Here is a 24,278-nt window from a genome sequence, read left to right on the forward strand (position 1 = left end):
GGGGTTTACAGGAATCCTAGACCCCCTAAAGTCCAGAAAATGTTGGTGGGCCAAAATCTGTGTCAGAGAGCTCTGAATGTCCCAATAACATTTGCAGAGTGAAACGGGCATTAACCCGCATCCTAAACCTCTGACATTCCCAAAAATATTTTTGGCACAAAAAATGCATACTACACCCCTGAAAGTTCTGAAAATGTTAGCAGCCCAAAAATGCCTTAAAATGCATTTTGGGACTGCAAACATGTTGAAAACTTTGAAGGACCAAAAAAGGGGTTTACAGGCATCCTAGACCCCTAAAGTCCAGAAAATGTTGGTGGGCCAAAATCTGTGTCAGAGAGCTCTGAATGTCCCAAAACATTTGCAGCCTGAAAGGGGCATTAACCCGCACCCTAGACCACTCAAACTCCCAAAAATATTTTTGGCACGAAAAATGCAACCTATACCCCTGAAGCTCAGAATATGTTAGCAGCCCAAAAAAGACCTTAAAATGCATTTTATGCCTGCAAAAATGTTGAAAACTTTGGAGGCCCAAAAAAGGGGTTTACAGGCATCCTAGACCCCCTAAAATTCAGAAAATGTTGGTGGGCCAAAATCTGTGTCAGAGAGCTCTGAATGTCCCAAAACATTTGCAGCCTGAAAGGGGCATTAACCCGCACCCTAGACCACTCAAACTCCAAAAAATATTTTTGGCACGAAAAATGCAACCTATACCCCTGAAGCTCAGAATATGTTAGCAGCCCAATAAAGACCTTAAAATGCATTTTATGCCTGCAAAAATGTTGAAAACTTTGGAGGCCCAAAAAAGGGGTTTACAGGCATCCTAGACCCCCTAAAGTCCAGAAAATGTTGGTGGACCGAAAATGGTGTCAGAGAGTCCTGAATGTCCCAAAAACATTTGCAGCCTGAAAGGGGCATTAATCCGCATCCTAGACCACTGAAATTCCCCAAAATATTTTTGGCATGAAAAATGCAACCTATACCCCTGAAGCTCAGAATATGTTAGCAGCCCAATTAAGGCCTTAAAATGCATTTTAGGCCTGCAAAAATGTTGAAAACTTTGAAGGACCAAAAAAGGGGTTTACAGGCATCCTAGACCCCCTAAAGTCCAGAAAATGTTGGTGGCCCAAAAATGGTGAAAGAGAGCCCTGAATGTCCCAAAAACATTTGCAGCCTCAAAGGGGCATTAACCCGCATCCTAGACCACTGAAATTCACAAAAATATTTTTGGCACAAAAAATGCATACTACACCCCTGAAAGTTCTGAAAATGTTAGCAGCCCAAAAATGCCTTAAAATGCATTTTAGGCCTGCAAAAATGTTGAAAACTTTGAAGGACCAAAAAAGGGGTTTACAGGAATCCTAGACCCCCTAAAGTCCAGAAAATGTTGGTGGGCCAAAATCTGTGTCAGAGAGCTCTGAATGTCCCAAAAACATTTGCAGCCTCAAAGGGGCATTAACCCGCATCCTAGACCACTGCAATTCCCAAAAATATTTTTGGCACGAAAAATACATCCTACACCCATGAAGCTCAGAATATGTTAGCAGCCCAAAAAAGGCCTTAAAATGCATTTTAGGCCTGCAAAAATGTTGAAAACTTTGAAGAACCAAAAAAGGGGTTTACAGGCATCCTAGACCCCCTAAATTCCAGAAAATGTTGGTGGCCCAAAAATGGTGTCAGAGAGCCTTGAATGTCCCAAAAACATTTGCAGCCTGAAAGGGGCAAACCCGCATCCTAGACCACTGAAATGCCCAAAAATATTTTTGCCACAAAAAATGCATACTACACCCCTGAATGTTCTGAAAATGTTAGCAGCCCAAAAATGCCTTAAAATGCATTTTAGGCCTGCAAAAATGTTGAAAACTTTGAAGGACCAAAAAAGGGGTTTACAGGCATCCTAGACCCCCTAAAGTCCAGAAAATGTTGGTGGGCCAAAATCTGTGTCAGAGAGCTCTGAATGTCCCAAAAACATTGTCAGCCTGAAAGGGGCATTAACTCGCATCCTAGACCACTGAAATTCCCAAAAATATTTTTGCCACGAAAAATGCATCCTACACCCCTGAAAGCTCAGAATATGTTAGCAGCCCAAAAAAGGCCTTAAAATGCATTTTAGGCCTGCAAAAATGTTGAAAACTTTGAAGGACCAAAAAAGAGGTTTACAGGCATCCTAGACCCCCTAAAGTCCAGAAAATGTTGGTGGCCCAAAAATGGTGTCAGAGAGCCCTGAATGTCCCAATAACATTTGCAGAGTGAAACGGGCATTAACCCGCATCCTAGACCTCTGACATTCCCAAAAATATTTTTGGCACAAAAAATGAATACTACACCCATGAAGCTCAGAATATGTTAGCAGCCCAAAAAAGGCCTTAAAGTGCATCTTAGGCCTGCAAAAATGTAGAAAACTTTGGAGGTGGAAAAAAGGGGTTTAGAGGCATCCTAGACCCCCTAAAGTCCAGAAAATGGTTGTGGCCCAGAAATGGTGTCAGAGAGCCCTGAATGTCCCAAAAACATTTGCAGCCTCAAAGGGGCATTAACCCGCATCCTAGACCACTGAAATTCCCAAAAATATTTTTGGCACGAAAAATGCATCCTACACCCATGAAGCTCAGAATATGTTAGCAGCCCAAAAAAGGCCTTAAAATTCATTTTAGGCCTGCAAAAATGTTGAAAACTTTGAAGGGCCAAAAAGGGATTTACAGGCATCCTAGACCCCCTAAAGTCCAGAAAATGTTGGTGGCCCAAAAATGGTGTCAGAGAGCCCTGAATGTCCCAAAAACATTTTCAGAGTGAAACGGGCATTAACACGCATCCGAGACCACTGAAATTCCCAAAAATATTTTTGGCACAAAAAATGCATACCACACCCCTGAAAGTTCTGAAAATGTTAGCAGCCCAAAAATGCCTTAAAATGCATTTTAGGCCTGCAAAAATGTTGAAAACTTTGAAGGACCAAAAAAGGGGTTTACAGGCATCCTAGACCCCCTAAAGTCCAGAAAATGTTGGTGGGCCAAAATCTGTGTCAGAGAGCTCTGAATGTTCCAAAAACATTGTCAGCCTGAAAGGGGCATTAACTCGCATCCTAGACCACTGAAATTCCCAAAAATATTTTTGCCACGAAAAATGCATCATACACTCCTGAAAGTTCTGAAAATGTTAGCAGCCCAAAAATGCCTTAAAGTGCATCTTAGGCCTGAAAAAATGTAGAAAACTTTGGAGGTGGAAAAAAAGGGTTTAGGGGCATCCTAGACCCCCTAAACTCCAGAAAATGTTGATGGGCCAAAATCGGTGTCAGAGAGCTCTGAATGTCCCAAAAACATTTGCAACCTGAAAGGGGCATTAAGCCGCATCCTAGACCACTGAAATTTCCCAAAATATTTTTGGCATGAAAAATGCAACCTATACCCCTGAAGCTCAGAATATGTTAGCAGCCCAAAAAAGGCCTTAAAATGCATTTTGGGCGTGCAAAAATGTTGAAAACTTTGGAGGCCCAAAAAAGGGGTTACAGGCATCCTAGACCCCCGAAAAGTCCAGAAAATGATTGTCGCTCAAAAATGGTGTCAGAGAGCCCTGAATGTCCCAAAAACATTTGCAGCCTGAAAGGGGCATTAACCCGCATCCTAGACCACTGAAATGCCCAAAAATATTTTTGCCACAAAAAATGCATACTACACCCCTGAAAGTTCTGAAAATGTTAGCAGCCCAAAAATGCCTTAATATGCATTTTAGGCCTGCAAAAATGTTGAAAACTTTGAAGGACCAAAAAAGAGGTTTACAGGCATCCTAGACCCCCTAAAGTACAGAAAATGTTGGTGGCCCAAAAATGGTGTCAGAGAGCCCTGAATGTCCCAAAAACATTTGCAGCCTCAAAGGGGCATTAACCCGCATCCTAGACCACTGAAATTCCCAAAAATATTTTTGGCACAAAAAATGCATACTACACCCCTGAAAGTTCTGAAAATGTTAGCAGCCCAAAAATGCCTTAAAATGCATTTTAGGCCTGCAAAAATGTTGAAAACTTTGAAGGACCAAAAAAGGGGTTTACAGGCATCCTAGACCCCCTAAAGTCCAGAAAATGTTGGGCCAAAATCTGTGTCAGAGAGCTCTGAATGTCCCAAAAACATTTGCAGCCTCAAAGGGGCATTAACCCGCATCCTAGACCACTGAAATTCCCAAAAATATTTTTGGCACGAAAAATGCATCCTACACCCATGAAGCTCAGAATATGTTAGCAGCCCAAAAAAGGCCTTAAAATGCATTTTAGGCCTGCAAAAATGTTGAAAACTTTGAAGAACCAAAAAAGGGGTTTACAGGCATCCTAGACCCCCTAAAGTCCAGAAAATGTTGGTGGCCCAAAAATGGTGTCAGAGAGCCCTGAATGCTCCAAAAACATTTGCAGAGTGAAACGGGCATTAACCCGCATCCTAGACCACTGAAATTCCCAAAAATATTTTTGGCACAAAAAATGCATACTACACCCCTGAAAGTTCTGAAAATGTTAGCAGCCCAAAAATGCCTTAAAATGCATTTTAGGCCTGCAAAAATGTTGAAAACTTTGAAGGACCAAAAAAGGGGTTTACAGGCATCCTAGACCCCCTAAAGTCCAGAAAATGTTGGTGGGCCAAAATCTGTGTCAGAGAGCTCTGAATGTCCCAAAAACATTTGCAGCCTCAAAGGGGCATTAACCCGCATCCTAGACCACTGAAATTCCCAAAAATATTTTTGGCACGAAAAATGCATCCTACACCCATGAAGCTCAGAATATGTTAGCAGCCCAAAAAAGGCCTTAAAATGCATTTTAGGCCTGCAAAAATGTTGAAAACTTTGAAGAACCAAAAAAGGGGTTTACAGGCATCCTAGACCCCCTAAAGTCCAGAAAATGTTGGTGGCCCAAAAATGGTGTCAGAGAGCCCTGAATGCTCCAAAAACATTTGCAGAGTGAAACGGGCATTAACCCGCATCCTAGCCCACTGAAATTCCCAAAAATATTTTTGGCACAAAAAATGCATACTACACCCCTGAAAGTTCTGAAAATGTTAGCAGCCCAAAAATGCCTTAAAATGCATTTTAGGCCTGCAAAAATGTTGAAAACTTTGAAGGACCAAAAAAGGGGTTTACAGGCATCCTAGACCCCCTAAAGTCCAGAAAATGTTGGTGGCCCAAAAATGGTGTCAGAGAGCCCTGAATGTCCCAAAAACATTTGCAGAGTGAAACGGGCATTAACCTGCATCCTAGACCTCTGACATTCCCAAAAATATTTTTGGCACAAAAAATGAATACTACACCCATGAAGCTCAGAATATGTTAGCAGCCCAAAAAAGGCCTTAAAGTGCATCTTAGGCCTGCAAAAATGTAGAAAACTTTGGAGGTGGAAAAAAGGGGCTTAGAGGCATCCTAGACCCCCTAAAGTCCAGAAAATGGTTGTGGCCCAAAAATGGTGTTAGAGAGCCCTGAATGCTCCAAAAACATTTGCAGCCTCAAAGGGGCATTAACCCGCATCCTAGACCACTGAAATTCACAAAAATATTTTTGGCACAAAAAATGCATACTACACCCCTGAAAGTTCTGAAAATGTTAGCAGCCCAAAAATGCCTTAAAATGCATTTTAGGCCTGCAAAAATGTTGAAAACTTTGAAGGACCAAAAAAGGGGTTTACAGGCATCCTAGACCCCCTAAAGTCAGAAAATGTTGGTGGGCCAAAATCTGTGTCAGAGAGCTCTGAATGTCCCAAAAACATTTGCAGCCTCAAAGGGGCATTAACCCGCATCCTAGACCACTGCAATTCCCAAAAATATTTTTGACACGAAAAATACATCCTACACCCATGAAGCTCAGAATATGTTAGCAGCCCAAAAAAGGCCTTAAAATGCATTTTAGGCCTGCAAAAATGTTGAAAACTTTGAAGAACCAAAAAAGGGGTTTACAGGCATCCTAGACCCCCTAAAGTCCAGAAAATGTTGGTGGCCCAAAAATGGTGTCAGAGAGCCTTGAATGTCCCAAAAACATTTGCAGCCTGAAAGGGGCAAACCCGCATCCTAGACCACTGAAATGCCCAAAAATATTTTTGCCACAAAAAATGCATACTACACCCCTGAATGTTCTGAAAATGTTAGCAGGCCAAAAATGCCTTAAAATGCATTTTAGGCCTGCAAAAATGTTGAAAACTTTGAAGGACCAAAAAAGGGGTTTACAGGCATCCTAGACCCCCTAAAGTCCAGAAAATGTTGGTGGGCCAAAATCTGTGTCAGAGAGCTCTGAATGTCCCAAAAACATTGTCAGCCTGAAAGGGGCATTAACTCGCATCCTAGACTACTGAAATTCCCAAAAATATTTTTGCCACGAAAAATGCATCCTACACCCCTGAAAGCTCAGAATATGTTAGCAGCCCAAAAAAGGCCTTAAAATGCATTTTAGGCCTGCAAAAATGTTGAAAACTTTGAAGGACCAAAAAAGAGGTTTACAGGCATCCTAGACCCCCTAAAGTCCAGAAAATGTTGGTGGCCCAAAAATGGTGTCAGAGAGCCCTGAATGTCCCAATAACATTAGCAGAGTGAAACGGGCATTAACCCGCATCCTAAACCTCTGACATTCCCAAAAATATTTTTGGCACAAAAAATGCATACTACACCCCTGAAAGTTCTGAAAATGTTAGCAGCCCAAAAATGCCTTAAAATGCATTTTAGGCCTGCAAACATGTTGAAAACTTTGAAGGACCAAAAAAGGGGTTTACAGGCATCCTAGACCCCTAAAGTCCAGAAAATGTTGGTGGGCCAAAATCTGTGTCAGAGAGCTCTGAATGTCCCAAAACATTTGCAGCCTGAAGGGGGCATTAACCCGCATCCTAGACCACTGAAACTCCAAAAAATATTTTTGGCACGAAAAATGCAACCTATACCCCTGAAGCTCAGAATATGTTAGCAGCCCAAAAAAGACCTTAAAATGCATTTTATGCCTGCAAAAATGTTGAAAACTTTGGAGGCCCAAAGAAGGGGTTTACAGGCATCCTAGACCCCCTAAAGTCCAGAAAATGTTGGTGGGCCAAAATCTGTGTCAGAGAGCTCTGAATGCCCCAAAAACATTTGCAGAGTGAAACGGGCATTAACCCACATCCTAGACCACTGAAATTCCCAAAAATATTTTTGGCACAAAAAATGCATACTACACCCCTGAAAGTTCTGAAAATGTTAGCAGCCCAAAAATGCCTTAAAGTGCATCTTAGGCCTGCAAAAATATAGAAAACTTTGGAGGTGGAAAAAAGGGGTTTACAGGCATCCTAGACCCCCTAAAGTCCAGAAAATGTTGGTGGCCCAAAAACAGTGTCAGAGAGCTCTGAATGTCCCAAACAGATTTGCAGCCTGAAAGGGGCATTAAGTCGCATCCTAGACCACTGAAATTCCCCAAAATATTTTTGGCACAAAAAATTCATCCTACAACCCTGAAAGATCAGAAAATGTTGGCAGCTCAAAAAAAGGACTTAAAATGCTTCTTAGGCCTGCACAAATGTTGAAAACTTTGGAGGTCGAAAAAAGGGGTTTACAGGCATCCTAGACCCCCTAAAGTCCAGAAAATGTTGGTGGGCCAAAATCTGTGTCAGAGAGCTCTGAATGTCCCAAAAACATTGTCAGCCTGAAAGGGGCATTAACTCGCATCCTAGACCACTGAAATTCCCAAAAATATTTTGGCACGAAAAATGCATCCTACACCCCTAAGGCTCAGAATATGTTAGCAGCCCAAAAAAGGCTTTCAAATGCATTTTAAGCCTGCAAAAATGTTGAAAACTTTGGAGGCCCAAAAAAGGGGTTTACAGGCATCCTAGACCCCCTAAAGTCCAGAAAATGTTGGTGGCCCAAAAATTGTGTCAGAGAGCCCTGAATGTCCCAAAAACATTTGCAGAGTGAAACGGGCATTAACACGCATCCTAGACCACTGAAATTCCCAAAAATATTTTTGGCACAAAAAATGCATACTACACCCCTGAAAGTTCTGAAAATGTTAGCAGCCCAAAAATGCCTTAAAATGCATTTTAGGCCTGCAAAAATGTTTAAAACTTTGAAGGACCAAAAAAGGGGTTTACAGGCATCCTAGACCCCCTAAAGTCCAGAAAATGTTGGTGGGCCAAAATCTGTGTCAGAGAGCTCTGAATGTCCCAAAAACATTGTCAGCCTGAAAGGGGCATTAACTCGCATCCTAGACCACTGAAATTCCCAAAAATATTTTTGCCACGAAAACTGCATCCTACACCCCTGAAAGCTCAGAATATGTTAGCAGCCCAAAAAAGGCCTTAAAATGCATTTTAGGCCTGCAAAAATGTTGAAAACTTTGAAGGACCAAAAAAGAGGTTTACAGGCATCCTAGACCCCCTAAAGTCCAGAAAATGTTGGTGGCCCAAAAATGGTGTCAGAGAGCCCTGAATGTCCCAATAACATTTGCAGAGTGAAACGGGCATTAACCCGCATCCTAGACCTCTGACATTCCCAAAAATATTTTTGGCACAAAAAATGAATACTACACCCATGAAGCTCAGAATATGTTAGCAGCCCAAAAAAGGCCTTAAAGGGCATCTTAGGCCTGCAAAAATGTAGAAAACATTGGAGGTGGAAAAAAGGGGTTTAGAGGCATCCTAGACCCCCTAAAGTCCAGAAAATGGTTGTGGCCCAGAAATGGTGTCAGAGAGCCCTGAATGTCCCAAAAACATTTGCAGCCTCAAAGGGGCATTAACCCGCATCCTAGGCCACTGAAATTCCCAAAAATATTTTTGGCACGAAAAATGCATCCTACACCCATGAAGCTCAGAATATGTTAGCAGCCCAAAAAAGGCCTTAAAATGCATTTTAGGCCTGCAAAAATGTTGAAAACTTTGAAGGGCCAAAAAGGGGTTTACAGGCATCCTAGACCCCCTAAAGTCCAGAAAATGTTGGTGGCCCAAAAATGGTGTCAGAGAGCCCTGAATGTCCCAAAAACATTTTCAGAGTGAAACGGGCATTAACACGCATCCGAGACCACTGAAATTCCCAAAAATATTTTTGGCATGAAAAATGCAACCTATACCCCTGAAGCTCAGAATATGTTAGCAGCCCAATTAAGGCCTTAAAATGCATTTTAGGCCTGCAAAAATGTTGAAAACTTTGAAGGACCAAAAAAGGGGTTTACAGGCATCCTAGACCCCCTAAAGTCCAGAAAATGTTGGTGGGCCAAAATCTGTGTCAGAGAGCTCTGAATGTCCCAAAAACATTGTCAGCCTGAAAGGGGCATTAACTCGCATCCTAGACCACTGAAATTCCCAAAAATATTTTTGCCACGAAAAATGCATCATACACTCCTGAAAGTTCTGAAAATGTTAGCAGCCCAAAAATGCCTTAAAGTGCATCTTAGGCCTGAAAAAATGTAGAAAACTTTGGAGGTGGAAAAAAAGGGTTTAGGGGCATCCTAGACCCCCTAAACTCCAGAAAATGTTGGTGGGCCAAAATCGGTGTCAGAGAGCTCTGAATGTCCCAAAACATTTGCAGCCTGAAAGGGGCATTAACCCGCACCCTAGACCACTCAAACTCCAAAAAATATTTTTGGCACGAAAAATGCAACCTATATCCCTGAAGCTCAGAATATGTTAGCAGCCCAAAAAAGACCTTAAAATGCATTTTATGCCTGCAAAAATGTTGAAAACTTTGGAGGCCCAAAAAAGGGGTTTACAGGCATCCTAGACCCCCTAAAGTCCAGAAAATGTTGGTGGCCCGAAAATGGTGTCAGAGAGTCCTGAATGTCCCAAAAACATTTGCAGCCTGAAAGGGGCATTAACCCGCATCCTAGACCACTGAAATTCCCCAAAATATTTTTGGCATGAAAAATGCAACCTATACCCCTGAAGCTCAGAATATGTTAGCAGCCCAATTAAGGCCTTAAAATGCATTTTAGGCCTGCAAAAATGTTGAAAACTTTGAAGGACCAAAAAAGGGGTTTACAGGCATCCTAGACCCCCTAAAGTCCAGAAAATGTTGGTGGCCCAAAAATGGTGAAAGAGAGCCCTGAATGTCCCAAAAACATTTGCAGCCTCAAAGGGGCATTAACCCGCATCCTAGACCACTGAAATTCACAAAAATATTTTTGGCACAAAAAATGCATACTACACCCCTGAAAGTTCTGAAAATGTTAGCAGCCCAAAAATGCCTTAAAATGCATTTTGGCCTGCAAAAATGTTGAAAACTTTGAAGGACCAAAAAAGGGGTTTACAGGCATCCTAGACCCCCTAAAGTCCAGAAAATGTTGGTGGGCCAAAATCTGTGTCAGAGAGCTCTGAATGTCCCAAAAACATTGTCAGCCTGAAAGGGGCATTAACTCGCATCCTAGACCACTGAAATTCCCAAAAATATTTTTGCCACGAAAAATGCATCCTACACCCCTGAAAGCTCAGAATATGTTAGCAGCCCAAAAAAGGCCTTAAAATGCATTTTAGGCCTGCAAAAATGTTGAAAACTTTGAAGGACCAAAAAAGAGGTTTACAGGCATCCTAGACCCCATAAGTCCAGAAAATGTTGGTGGCCCAAAAATGGTGTCAGAGAGCCCTGAATGTCCCAATAACATTTGCAGAGTGAAACGGGCATTAACCCGCATCCTAGACCTCTGACATTCCCAAAAATATTTTTGGCACAAAAAATGAATACTACACCCATGAAGCTCAGAATATGTTAGCAGCCCAAAAAAGGCCTTAAAGTGCATCTTAGGCCTGCAAAAATGTAGAAAACATTGGAGGTGGAAAAAAGGGGTTTAGAGGCATCCTAGACCCCCTAAAGTCCAGAAAATGGTTGTGGCCCAGAAATGGTGTCAGAGAGCCCTGAATATCCCAAAAACATTTGCAGCCTCAAAGGGGCATTAACCCGCATCCTAGACCACTGAAATTCCCAAAAATATTTTTGGCACGAAAAATGCAACCTATACCCCTGAAGCTCAGAATATGTTAGCAGCCCAAAAAAGACCTTAAAATGCATTGTATGCCTGCAAAAATGTTGAAAACTTTGGAGGCCCAAAAAAGGGGTTTACAGGCATCCTAGACCCCCTAAAGTCCAGAAAATGTTGGTGGCCCGAAAATGGTGTCAGAGAGTCCTGAATGTCCCAAAAACATTTGCAGCCTGAAAGGGGCATTAACCCGCATCCTAGACCACTGAAATTCCCCAAAATATTTTTGGCATGAAAAATGCAACCTATACCCCTGAAGCTCAGAATATGTTAGCAGCCCAATTAAGGCCTTAAAATGCATTTTAGGCCTGCAAAAATGTTGAAAACTTTGAAGGACCAAAAAAGGGGTTTACAGGCATCCTAGACCCCCTAAAGTCCAGAAAATGTTGGTGGCCCAAAAATGGTGAAAGAGAGCCCTGAATGTCCCAAAAACATTTGCAGCCTCAAAGGGGCATTAACCCGCATCCTAGACCACTGAAATTCACAAAAATATTTTTGGCACAAAAAATGCATACTACACCCCTGAAAGTTCTGAAAATGTTAGCAGCCCAAAAATGCCTTAAAATGCATTTTAGGCCTGCAAAAATGTTGAAAACTTTGAAGGACCAAAAAAGGGGTTTACAGGCATCCTAGACCCCCTAAAGTCCAGAAAATGTTGGTGGGCCAAAATCTGTGTCAGAGAGCTCTGAATGTCCCAAAAACATTGTCAGCCTGAAAGGGGCATTAACTCGCATCCTAGACCACTGAAATTCCCAAAAATATTTTTGCCACGAAAAATGCATCCTACACCCCTGAAAGCTCAGAATATGTTAGCAGCCCAAAAAAGGCCTTAAAATGCATTTTAGGCCTGCAAAAATGTTGAAAACTTTGAAGGACCAAAAAAGAGGTTTACAGGCATCCTAGACCCCCTAAAGTCCAGAAAATGTTGGTGGCCCAAAAATGGTGTCAGAGAGCCCTGAATGTCCCAATAACATTTGCAGAGTGAAACGGGCATTAACCCGCATCCTAGACCTCTGACATTCCCAAAAATATTTTTGGCACAAAAAATGAATACTACACCCATGAAGCTCAGAATATGTTAGCAGCCCAAAAAAGGCCTTAAAGTGCATCTTAGGCCTGCAAAAATGTAGAAAACATTGGAGGTGGAAAAAAGGGGTTTAGAGGCATCCTAGACCCCCTAAAGTCCAGAAAATGGTTGTGGCCCAGAAATGGTGTCAGAGAGCCCTGAATGTCCCAAAAACATTTGCAGCCTCAAAGGGGCATTAACCCGCATCCTAGACCACTGAAATTCCCAAAAATATTTTTGGCACGAAAAATGCATCCTACACCCATGAAGCTCAGAATATGTTAGCAGCCCAAAAAAGGCCTTAAAATGCATTTTAGGCCTGCAAAAATGTTGAAAACTTTGAAGGGCCAAAAAGGGGTTTACAGGCATCCTAGACCCCCTAAAGTCCAGAAAATGTTGGTGGCCCAAAAATGGTGTCAGAGAGCCCTGAATGTCCCAAAAACATTTTCAGAGTGAAACGGGCATTAACACGCATCCGAGACCACTGAAATTCCCAAAAATATTTTTGGCATGAAAAATGCAACCTATACCCCTGAAGCTCAGAATATGTTAGCAGCCCAATTAAGGCCTTAAAATGCATTTTAGGCCTGCAAAAATGTTGAAAACTTTGAAGGACCAAAAAAGGGGTTTACAGGCATCCTAGACCCCCTAAAGTCCAGAAAATGTTGGTGGGCCAAAATCTGTGTCAGAGAGCTCTGAATGTCCCAAAAACATTGTCAGCCTGAAAGGGGCATTAACTCGCATCCTAGACCACTGAAATTCCCAAAAATATTTTTGCCACGAAAAATGCATCATACACTCCTGAAAGTTCTGAAAATGTTAGCAGCCCAAAAATGCCTTAAAGTGCATCTTAGGCCTGAAAAAATGTAGAAAACTTTGGAGGTGGAAAAAAAGGGTTTAGGGGCATCCTAGACCCCCTAAACTCCAGAAAATGTTGGTGGGCCAAAATCGGTGTCAGAGAGCTCTGAATGTCCCAAAAACATTTGCAGCCTGAAAGGGGCATTAAGCCGCATCCTAGACCACTGAAATTTCCCAAAATATTTTTGGCATGAAAAATGCAACCTATACCCCTGAAGCTCAGAATATGTTAGCAGCCCAAAAAAGGCCTTAAAATGCATTTTGGGCGTGCAAAAATGTTGAAAACTTTGGAGGCCCAAAAAAGGGGTTACAGGCATCCTAGACCCCCGAAAAGTCCAGAAAATGATTGTCGCTCAAAAATGGTGTCAGAGAGCCCTGAATGTCCCAAAAACATATGCAGCCTGAAAGGGGCATTAACCCGCATCCTAGACCACTGAAATGCCCAAAAATATTTTTGCCACAAAAAATGCATACTACACCCCTGAAAGTTCTGAAAATGTTAGCAGCCCAAAAATGCCTTAATATGCATTTTAGGCCTGCAAAAATGTTGAAAACTTTGAAGGACCAAAAAAGGGGTTTACAGGCATCCTAGACCCCCTAAAGTCCAGAAAATGTTGGTGGGCCAAAATCTGTGTCAGAGAGCTCTGAATGTCCCAAAAACATTGTCAACCTGAAAGGGGCATTAACCCGCATCCTAGACCACTGAAATTCCCAAAAATATTTTTGCCACGAAAAATGCATCCTACACCCCTGAAAGCTCAGAATATGTTAGCAGCCCAAAAAAGGCCTTAAAATGCATTTTAGGCCTGCAAAAATGTTGAAAACTTTGAAGGACCAAAAAAGAGGTTTACAGGCATCCTAGACCCCCTAAAGTCCAGAAAATGTTGGTGGCCCAAAAATGGTGTCAGAGAGCCCTGAATGTCCCAAAAACATTTGCAGCCTCAAAGGGGCATTAACCCGCATCCTAGACCACTGAAATTCCCAAAAATATTTTTGGCACAAAAAATGCATACTACACCCCTGAAAGTTCTGAAAATGTTAGCAGCCCAAACATGCCTTAAAATGCATTTTAGGCCTGCAAAAATGTTGAAAACTTTGAAGGACCAAAAAAGGGGTTTACAGGCATCCTAGACCCCCTAAAGTCCAGAAAATGTTGGTGGCCCAAAAATGGTGTCAGAGAGCCCTGAATGTCCCAAAAACATTTGCAGAGTGAAACGGGCATTAACCTGCATCCTAGACCTCTGACATTCCCAAAAATATTTTTGGCACAAAAAATGAATACTACACCCATGAAGCTCAGAATATGTTAGCAGCCCAAAAAAGGCCTTAAAGTGCATCTTAGGCCTGCAAAAATGTAGAAAACTTTGGAGGTGGAAAAAAGGAGCTTAGAGGCATCCTAGACCCCCTAAAGTCCAGAAAATGGTTGTGGCCCAAAAATGGTGTCAGAGCCCTGAATGCTCCAAAAACATTTGCAGCCTCAAAGGGGCATTAACCCGCATCCTAGACCACTGAAATTCACAAAAATATTTTTGGCACAAAAAATGCATACTACACCCCTGAAAGTTCTGAAAATGTTAGCAGCCCAAAAATGCCTTAAAATGCATTTTAGGCCTGCAAAAATGTTGAAAACTTTGAAGGACCAAAAAAGGGGTTTACAGGCATCCTAGACCCCCTAAAGTCCAGAAAATGTTGGTGGGCCAAAATCTGTGTCAGAGAGCTCTGAATGTCCCAAAAACATTTGCAGCCTCAAAGGGGCATTAACCCGCATCCTAGACCACTGAAATTCCCAAAAATATTTTTGGCACGAAAAATGCATCCTACACCCATGAAGCTCAGAATATGTTAGCAGCCCAAAAAAGGCCTTAAAATGCATTTTAGGCCTGCAAAAATGTTGAAAATTTTGAAGAACCAAAAAAGGGGTTTACAGGCATCCTAGACCCCCTAAAGTCCAGAAAATGTTGGTGGCCCAAAAATGGTGTCAGAGAGCCCTGAATGCTCCAAAAACATTTGCAGAGTGAAACGGGCATTAACCCGCATCCTAGACCACTGAAATTCCCAAAAATATTTTTGGCACAAAAAATGCATACTACACCCCTGAAATTCTGAAAATGTTAGCAGCCCAAAAATGCCTTAAAATGCATTTTAGGCCTGCAAACATGTTGAAAACTTTGAAGGACCAAAAAAGGGGTTTACAGGCATCCTAGACCCCTAAAGTCCAGAAAATGTTGGTGGGCCAAAATCTGTGTCAGAGAGCTCTGAATGTCCCAAAACATTTGCAGCCTGAAAGGGGCATTAACCCGCACCCTAGACCACTCAAACTCCAAAAAATATTTTTGGCACGAAAAATGCAACCTATACCCCTGAAGCTCAGAATATGTTAGCAGCCCAAAAAAGACCTTAAAATGCATTTTATGCCTGCAAAAATGTTGAAAACTTTGGAGGCCCAAAAAAGGGGTTTACAGGCATCCTAGACCCCCTAAAGTCCAGAAAATGTTGGTGGCCCGAAAATGGTGTCAGAGAGTCCTGAATGTCCCAAAAACATTTGCAGCCTGAAAGGGGCATTAACCCGCATCCTAGACCACTGAAATTCCCCAAAATATTTTTGGCATGAAAAATGCAACCTATACCCCTGAAGCTCAGAATATGTTAGCAGCCCAATTAAGGCCTTAAAATGCATTTTAGGCCTGCAAAAATGTTGAAAACTTTGAAGGACCAAAAAAGGGGTTTACAGGCATCCTAGACCCCCTAAAGTCCAGAAAATGTTGGTGGCCCAAAAATGGTGAAAGAGAGCCCTGAATGTCCCAAAAACATTTGCAGCCTCAAAGGGGCATTAACCCGCATCCTAGACCACTGAAATTCACAAAAATATTTTTGGCACAAAAAATGCATACTACACCCCTGAAAGTTCTGAAAATGTTAGCAGCCCAAAAATGCCTTAAAATGCATTTTAGGCCTGCAAAAATGTTGAAAACTTTGAAGGACCAAAAAAGGGGTTTACAGGCATCCTAGACCCCCTAAAGTCCAGAAAATGTTGGTGGGCCAAAATCTGTGTCAGAGAGCTCTGAATGTCCCAAAAACATTGTCAGCCTGAAAGGGGCATTAACTCGCATCCTAGACCACTGAAATTCCCAAAAATATTTTTGCCACGAAAAATGCATCCTACACCCCTGAAAGCTCAGAATATGTTAGCAGCCCAAAAAAGGCCTTAAAATGCATTTTAGGCCTGCAAAAATGTTGAAAACTTTGAAGGACCAAAAAAGAGGTTTACAGGCATCCTAGACCCCATAAGTCCAGAAAATGTTGGTGGCCCAAAAATGGTGTCAGAGAGCCCTGAATGTCCCAATAACATTTGCAGAGTGAAACGGGCATTAACCCGCATCCTAGACCTCTGACATTCCCAAAAATATTTTTGGCACAAAAAATGAATACTACACCCATGAAGCTCAGAATATGTTAGCAGCCCAAAAAAGGCCTTAAAGTGCATCTTAGGCCTGCAAAAATGTAGAAAACATTGGAGGTGGAAAAAAGGGGTTTAGAGGCATCCTAGACCCCCTAAAGTCCAGAAAATGGTTGTGGCCCAGAAATGGTGTCAGAGAGCCCTGAATATCCCAAAAACATTTGCAGCCTCAAAGGGGCATTAACCCGCATCCTAGACCACTGAAATTCCCAAAAATATTTTTGGCACGAAAAATGCAACCTATACCCCTGAAGCTCAGAATATGTTAGCAGCCCAAAAAAGACCTTAAAATGCATTGTATGCCTGCAAAAATGTTGAAAACTTTGGAGGCCCAAAAAAGGGGTTTACAGGCATCCTAGACCCCCTAAAGTCCAGAAAATGTTGGTGGCCCGAAAATGGTGTCAGAGAGTCCTGAATGTCCCAAAAACATTTGCAGCCTGAAAGGGGCATTAACCCGCATCCTAGACCACTGAAATTCCCCAAAATATTTTTGGCATGAAAAATGCAACCTATACCCCTGAAGCTCAGAATATGTTAGCAGCCCAATTAAGGCCTTAAAATGCATTTTAGGCCTGCAAAAATGTTGAAAACTTTGAAGGACCAAAAAAGGGGTTTACAGGCATCCTAGACCCCCTAAAGTCCAGAAAATGTTGGTGGCCCAAAAATGGTGAAAGAGAGCCCTGAATGTCCCAAAAACATTTGCAGCCTCAAAGGGGCATTAACCCGCATCCTAGACCACTGAAATTCACAAAAATATTTTTGGCACAAAAAATGCATACTACACCCCTGAAAGTTCTGAAAATGTTAGCAGCCCAAAAATGCCTTAGAATGCATTTTAGGCCTGCAAAAATGTTGAAAACTTTGAAGGACCAAAAAAGGGGTTTACAGGCATCCTAGACCCCCTAAAGTCCAGAAAATGTTGGTGGGCCAAAATCTGTGTCAGAGAGCTCTGAATGTCCCAAAAACATTGTCAGCCTGAAAGGGGCATTAACTCGCATCCTAGACCACTGAAATTCCCAAAAATATTTTTGCCACGAAAAATGCATCCTACACCCCTGAAAGCTCAGAATATGTTAGCAGCCCAAAAAAGGCCTTAAAATGCATTTTAGGCCTGCAAAAATGTTGAAAACTTTGAAGGACCAAAAAAGAGGTTTACAGGCATCCTAGACCCCCTAAAGTCCAGAAAATGTTGGTGGCCCAAAAATGGTGTCAGAGAGCCCTGAATGTCCCAATAACATTTGCAGAGTGAAACGGGCATTAACCCGCATCCTAGACCTCTGACATTCCCAAAAATATTTTTGGCACAAAAAATGAATACTACACCCATGAAGCTCAGAATATGTTAGCAGCCCAAAAAAGGCCTTAAAGTGCATCTTAGGCCTGCAAAAATGTAGAAAACATTGGAGGTGGAAAAAAGGGGTTTAGAGGCATCCTAGACCCCCTAAAGTCCAGAAAATGGTTGTGGCCCAGAAATGGTGTCAGAGAGCCCTGAATGTCCCAAAAACATTTGCAGCCTCAAAGGGGCATTAACCCGCATCCTAGACCACTGAAATTCCCAAAAATATTTTTGGCACGAAAAATGCATCCTACACCCATGAAGCTCAGAATATGTTAGCAGCCCAAAAAAGGCCTTAAAATGCATTTTAGGCCTGCAAAAATGTTGAAAACTTTGAAGGGCCAAAAAGGGGTTTACAGGCATCCTAGACCCCCTAAAGTCCAGAAAATGTTGGTGGCCCAAAAATGGTGTCAGAGAGCCCTGAATGTCCCAAAAACATTTTCAGAGTGAAACGGGCATTAACACGCATCCGAGACCACTGAAATTCCCAAAAATATTTTTGGCATGAAAAATGCAACCTATACCCCTGAAGCTCAGAATATGTTAGCAGCCCAATTAAGGCCTTAAAATGCATTTTAGGCCTGCAAAAATGTTGAAAACTTTGAAGGACCAAAAAAGGGGTTTACAGGCATCCTAGACCCCCTAAAGTCCAGAAAATGTTGGTGGGCCAAAATCTGTGTCAGAGAGCTCTGAATGTCCCAAAAACATTGTCAGCCTGAAAGGGGCATTAACTCGCATCCTAGACCACTGAAATTCCCAAAAATATTTTTGCCACGAAAAATGCATCATACACTCCTGAAAGTTCTGAAAATGTTAGCAGCCCAAAAATGCCTTAAAGTGCATCTTAGGCCTGAAAAAATGTAGAAAACTTTGGAGGTGGAAAAAAAGGGTTTAGGGGCATCCTAGACCCCCTAAACTCCAGAAAATGTTGGTGGGCCAAAATCGGTGTCAGAGAGCTCTGAATGTCCCAAAAACATTTGCAGCCTGAAAGGGGCATTAAGCCGCATCCTAGACCACTGAAATTTCCCAAAATATCTTTGGCATGAAAAATGCAACCTATACCCCTGAAGCTCAGAATATGTTAGCAGCCCAAAAAAGGCCTTAAAATGCATTTTGGGCGTGCAAAAATGTTGAAAACTTTGGAGGCCCAAAAAAGGGGTTACAGGCATCCTAGACCCCCGAAAAGTCCAGAAAATTATTGTCGCTCAAAAATGGTGTCAGAGAGCCCTGAATGTCCCAAAAACATTTGCAGCCTGAAAGGGGCATTAACCCGCATCCTAGACCACTGAAATGCCCAAAAATATTTTTGCCACAAAAAATGCATACTACACCCCTGAAAGTTCTGAAAATGTTAGCAGCCCAAAAATGCCTTAATATGCATTTTAGGCCTGCAAAAATGTTGAAAACTTTGAAGGACCAAAAAAGGGGTTTACAGGCATCCTAGACCCCCTAAAGTCCAGAAAATGTTGGTGGGCCAAAATCTGTGTCAGAGAGCTCTGAATGTCCCAAAAACATTGTCAGCCTGAAAGGGGCATTAACTCGCATCCTAGACCACTGAAATTCCCAAAAATATTTTTGCCACGAAAAATGCATCCTACACCCCTGAAAGCTCAGAATATGTTAGCAGCCCAAAAAAGGCCTTAAAATGCATTTTAGGCCTGCAAAAATGTTGAAAACTTTGAAGGACCAAAAAAGGGGTTTACAGGCATCCTAGACCCCCTAAAGTCCAGAAAATGTTGGTGGCCCAAAAATGGTGTCAGAGAGCCCTGAATGTCCCAAAAACATTTGCAGAGTGAAACGGGCATTAACCTGCATCCTAGACCTCTGACATTCCCAAAAATATTTTTGGCACAAAAAATGAATACTACACCCATGAAGCTCAGAATATGTTAGCAGCCCAAAAAAGGCCTTAAAGTGCATCTTAGGCCTGCAAAAATGTAGAAAACTTTGGAGGTGGAAAAAAGGAGCTTAGAGGCATCCTAGACCCCCTAAAGTCCAGAAAATGGTTGTGGCCCAAAAATGGTGTCAGAGCCCTGAATGCTCCAAAAACATTTGCAGCCTCAAAGGGGCATTAACCCGCATCCTAGACCACTGAAATTCACAAAAATATTTTTGGCACAAAAAATGCATACTACACCCCTGAAAGTTCTGAAAATGTTAGCAGCCCAAAAATGCCTTAAAATGCATTTTAGGCCTGCAAAAATGTTGAAAACTTTGAAGGACCAAAAAAGGGGTTTACAGCCATCCTAGACCCCCTAAAGTCCAGAAAATGTTGGTGGGCCAAAATCTGTGTCAGAGAGCTCTGAATGTCCCAAAAACATTTGCAGCCTCAAAGGGGCATTAACCCGCATCCTAGACCACTGAAATTCCCAAAAATATTTTTGGCACGAAAAATGCATCCTACACCCATGAAGCTCAGAATATGTTAGCAGCCCAAAAAAGGCCTTAAAATGCATTTTAGGCCTGCAAAAATGTTGAAAATTTTGAAGAACCAAAAAAGGGGTTTACAGGCATCCTAGACCCCCTAAAGTCCAGAAAATGTTGGTGGCCCAAAAATGGTGTCAGAGAGCCCTGAATGCTCCAAAAACATTTGCAGAGTGAAACGGGCATTAACCCGCATCCTAGACCACTGAAATTCCCAAAAATATTTTTGGCACAAAAAATGCATACTACACCCCTGAAATTCTGAAAATGTTAGCAGCCCAAAAATGCCTTAAAATGCATTTTAGGCCTGCAAACATGTTGAAAACTTTGAAGGACCAAAAAAGGGGTTTACAGGCATCCTAGACCCCTAAAGTCCAGAAAATGTTGGTGGGCCAAAATCTGTGTCAGAGAGCTCTGAATGTCCCAAAACATTTGCAGCCTGAAAGGGGCATTAACCCGCACCCTAGACCACTCAAACTCCAAAAAATATTTTTGGCACGAAAAATGCAACCTATACCCCTGAAGCTCAGAATATGTTAGCAGCCCAAAAAAGACCTTAAAATGCATTTTATGCCTGCAAAAATGTTGAAAACTTTGGAGGCCCAAAAAAGGGGTTTACAGGCATCCTAGACCCCCTAAAGTCCAGAAAATGTTGGTGGCCCAAAAATGGTGTCAGAGAGTCCTGAATGTCCCAAAAACATTTGCAGCCTGAAAGGGGCATTAACCCGCATCCTAGACCACTGAAATTCCCCAAAATATTTTTGGCATGAAAAATGCAACCTATACCCCTGAAGCTCAGAATATGTTAGCAGCCCAATTAAGGCCTTAAAATGCATTTTAGGCCTGCAAAAATGTTGAAAACTTTGAAGGACCAAAAAAGGGGTTTACAGGCATCCTAGACCCCCTAAAGTCCAGAAAATGTTGGTGGCCCAAAAATGGTGAAAGAGAGCCCTGAATGTCCCAAAAACATTTGCAGCCTCAAAGGGGCATTAACCCGCATCCTAGACCACTGAAATTCACAAAAATATTTTTGGCACAAAAAATGCATACTACACCCCTGAACGTTCTGAAAATGTTAGCAGCCCAAAAATGCCTTAAAATGCATTTTAGGCCTGCAAAAATGTTGAAAACTTTGAATGACCAAAAAAGGGGTTTACAGGCATCCTAGACCCCCTAAAGTCCAGAAAATGTTGGTGGGCCAAAATCTGTGTCAGAGAGCTCTGAATGTCCCAAAAACATTTGCAGCCTCAAAGGGGCATTACCCGCATCCTAGACCACTGCAATTCCCAAAAATATTTTTGGCACGAAAAATACATCCTACACCCATGAAGCTCAGAATATGTTAGCAGCCCAAAAAAGGCCTTAAAATGCATTTTAGGCCTGCAAAAATGTTGAAAACTTTGAAGAACCAAAAAAGGGGTTTACAGGCATCCTAGACCCCCTAAAGTCCAGAAAATGTTGGTGGCCCAAAAATGGTGTCAGAGAGCCTTGAATGTCCCAAAAACATTTGCAGCCTGAAAGGGGCAAACCCGCATCCTAGACCACTGAAATGCCCAAAAATATTTTTGCCACAAAAAATGCATACTACACCCCTGAATGTTCTGAAAATGTTAGCAGCCCAAAAATGCCTTAAAATGCATTTTAGGCCTGCAAAAATGTTGAAAACTTTGAAGGACCAAAAAAGGGGTTTACAGGCATCCTAGACCCCTAAAGTCCAGAAAATGTTGGTGGGCCAAAATCTGTGTCAGAGAGCTCTGAATGTCCCAAAACATTTGCAGCCTGAAGGGGGCATTAACCCGCATCCTAGACCACTGAAACTCCAAAAAATATTTTTGGCACGATAAAATGCAACCTATACCCCTGAAGCTCAGAATATGTTAGCAGCCCAAAAAAGACCTTAAAATGCATTTTATGCCTGCAAAAATGTTGAAAACTTTGGAGGCCCAAAGAAGGGGTTTACAGGCATCCTAGACCCCCTAAAGTCCAGAAAATGTTGGTGGGCCAAAATCTGTGTCAGAGAGCTCTGAATGTCCCAATAACATTTGCAGAGTGAAACGGGCATTAACCCGCATCCTAAACCTCTGACATTCCCAAAAATATTTTTGGCACAAAAAATGCATACTACACCCCTGAAAGTTCTGAAAATGTTAGCAGCCCAAAATGCCTTAAAATGCATTTTAGGCCTGCAAACATGTTGAAAACTTTGAAGGACCAAAAAAGGGGTTTACAGGCATCCTAGACCCCTAAAGTCCAGAAAATGTTGGTGGGCCAAAATCTGTGTCAGAGAGCTCTGAATGTCCCAAAAACATTTGCAGAGTGAAACGGGCATTAACCCACATCCTAGACCACTGAAATTTCCCAAAATATTTTTGGCACAAAAAATGCATACTACACCCCTGAAAGTTCTGAAAATGTTAGCAGCCCAAAAATGCCTTAAAGTGCATCTTAGGCCTGCAAAAATATAGAAAACTTTGGAGGTGGAAAAAAGGGGTTTACAGGCATCCTAGACCCCCTAAAGTCCAGAAAATGTTGGTGGCCCAAAAACAGTGTCAGAGAGCTCTGAATGTCCCAAACAGATTTGCAGCCTGAAAGGGGCATTAAGTCGCATCCTAGACCACTGAAATTCCCCAAAATATTTTTGGCACAAAAAATTCATCCTACAACCCTGAAAGATCAGAAAATGTTGGCAGCTCAAAAAAAGGACTTAAAATGCTTCTTAGGCCTGCACAAATGTTGAAAACTTTGGAGGTCGAAAAAAGGGGTTTACAGGCATCCTAGACCCCCTAAAGTCCAGAAAATGTTGGTGGGCCAAAATCTGTGTCAGAGAGCTCTGAATGTCCCAAAAACATTGTCAGCCTGAAAGGGGCATTAACTCGCATCCTAGACCACTGAAATTCCCAAAAATATTTTGGCACGAAAAATGCATCCTACACCCCTAAGGCTCAGAATATGTTAGCAGCCCAAAAAAGGCTTTAAAATGCATTTTAAGCCTGCAAAAATGTTGAAAACTTTGGAGGCCCAAAAAAGGGGTTTACAGGCATCCTAGACCCCCTAAACCCCCTAAAGTCCAGAAAATGTTGGTGGCCCAAAAATTGTGTCAGAGAGCCCTGAATGTCCCAAAAACATTTGCAGAGTGAAACGGGCATTAACACGCATCCTAGACCACTGAAATTCCCAAAAATATTTTTGGCACAAAAAATGCATACTACACCCCTGAAAGTTCTGAAAATGTTAGCAGCCCAAAAATGCCTTAAAATGCATTTTAGGCCTGCAAAAATGTTTAAAACTTTGAAGGACCAAAAAAGTGGTTTACAGGCATCCTAGACCCCCTAAAGTCCAGAAAATGTTGGTGGGCCAAAATCTGTGTCAGAGAGCTCTGAATGTCCCAAAAACATTGTCAGCCTGAAAGGGGCATTAACTCGCATCCTAGACCACTGAAATTCCCAAAAATATTTTTGCCACGAAAAATGCATCCTACACCCCTGAAAGCTCAGAATATGTTAGCAGCCCAAAAAAGGCCTTAAAATGCATTTTAGGCCTGCAAAAATGTTGAAAACTTTGAAGGACCAAAAAAGAGGTTTACAGGCATCCTAGACCCCCTAAAGTCCAGAAAATGTTGGTGGCCCAAAAATGGTGTCAGAGAGCCCTGAATGTCCCAAAAACATTTGCAGAGTGAAACGGGCATTAACCCGCATCCTAGACCTCTGACATTCCCAAAAATATTTTTGGCACAAAAAATGAATACTACACCCATGAAGCTCAGAATATGTTAGCAGCCCAAAAAAGGCCTTAAAGTGCATTTTACGCCTGCAAAAATGTAGAAAACTTTGGAGGTGGAAAAAGGGGCTTAGAGGCATCCTAGACGCCCTAAAGTCCAGAAAATGGTTGTGGCCCAAAAATGGTGTCAGAGAGCCCTGAATGCTCCAAAAACATTTGCAGCTTCAAAGGGGCATTAACCCGCATCCTAGACCACTGAAATTCCCAAAAATATTTTTGGCACAAAAAATGCATACTACACCCCTGAAAGTTCTGAAAATGTTAGCAGCCCAAAAATGCCTTAAAATGCATTTTAGGCCTGCAAAAATGTTGAAAACTTTGAAGGACCAAAAAAGGGGTTTACAGGCATCCTAGACCCCCTAAAGTCCAGAAAATGTTGGTGGGCCAAAATCTGTGTCAGAGAGCTCTGAATGTCCCAA

Source organism: Ambystoma mexicanum, chromosome 7p, assembly GCF_040938575.1.
Source record: "Ambystoma mexicanum isolate Mex_15411 chromosome 7p, UKY_AmexF1_1, whole genome shotgun sequence".
In the NCBI taxonomy this organism is placed as follows: Eukaryota; Metazoa; Chordata; class Amphibia; order Caudata; family Ambystomatidae; genus Ambystoma; species Ambystoma mexicanum.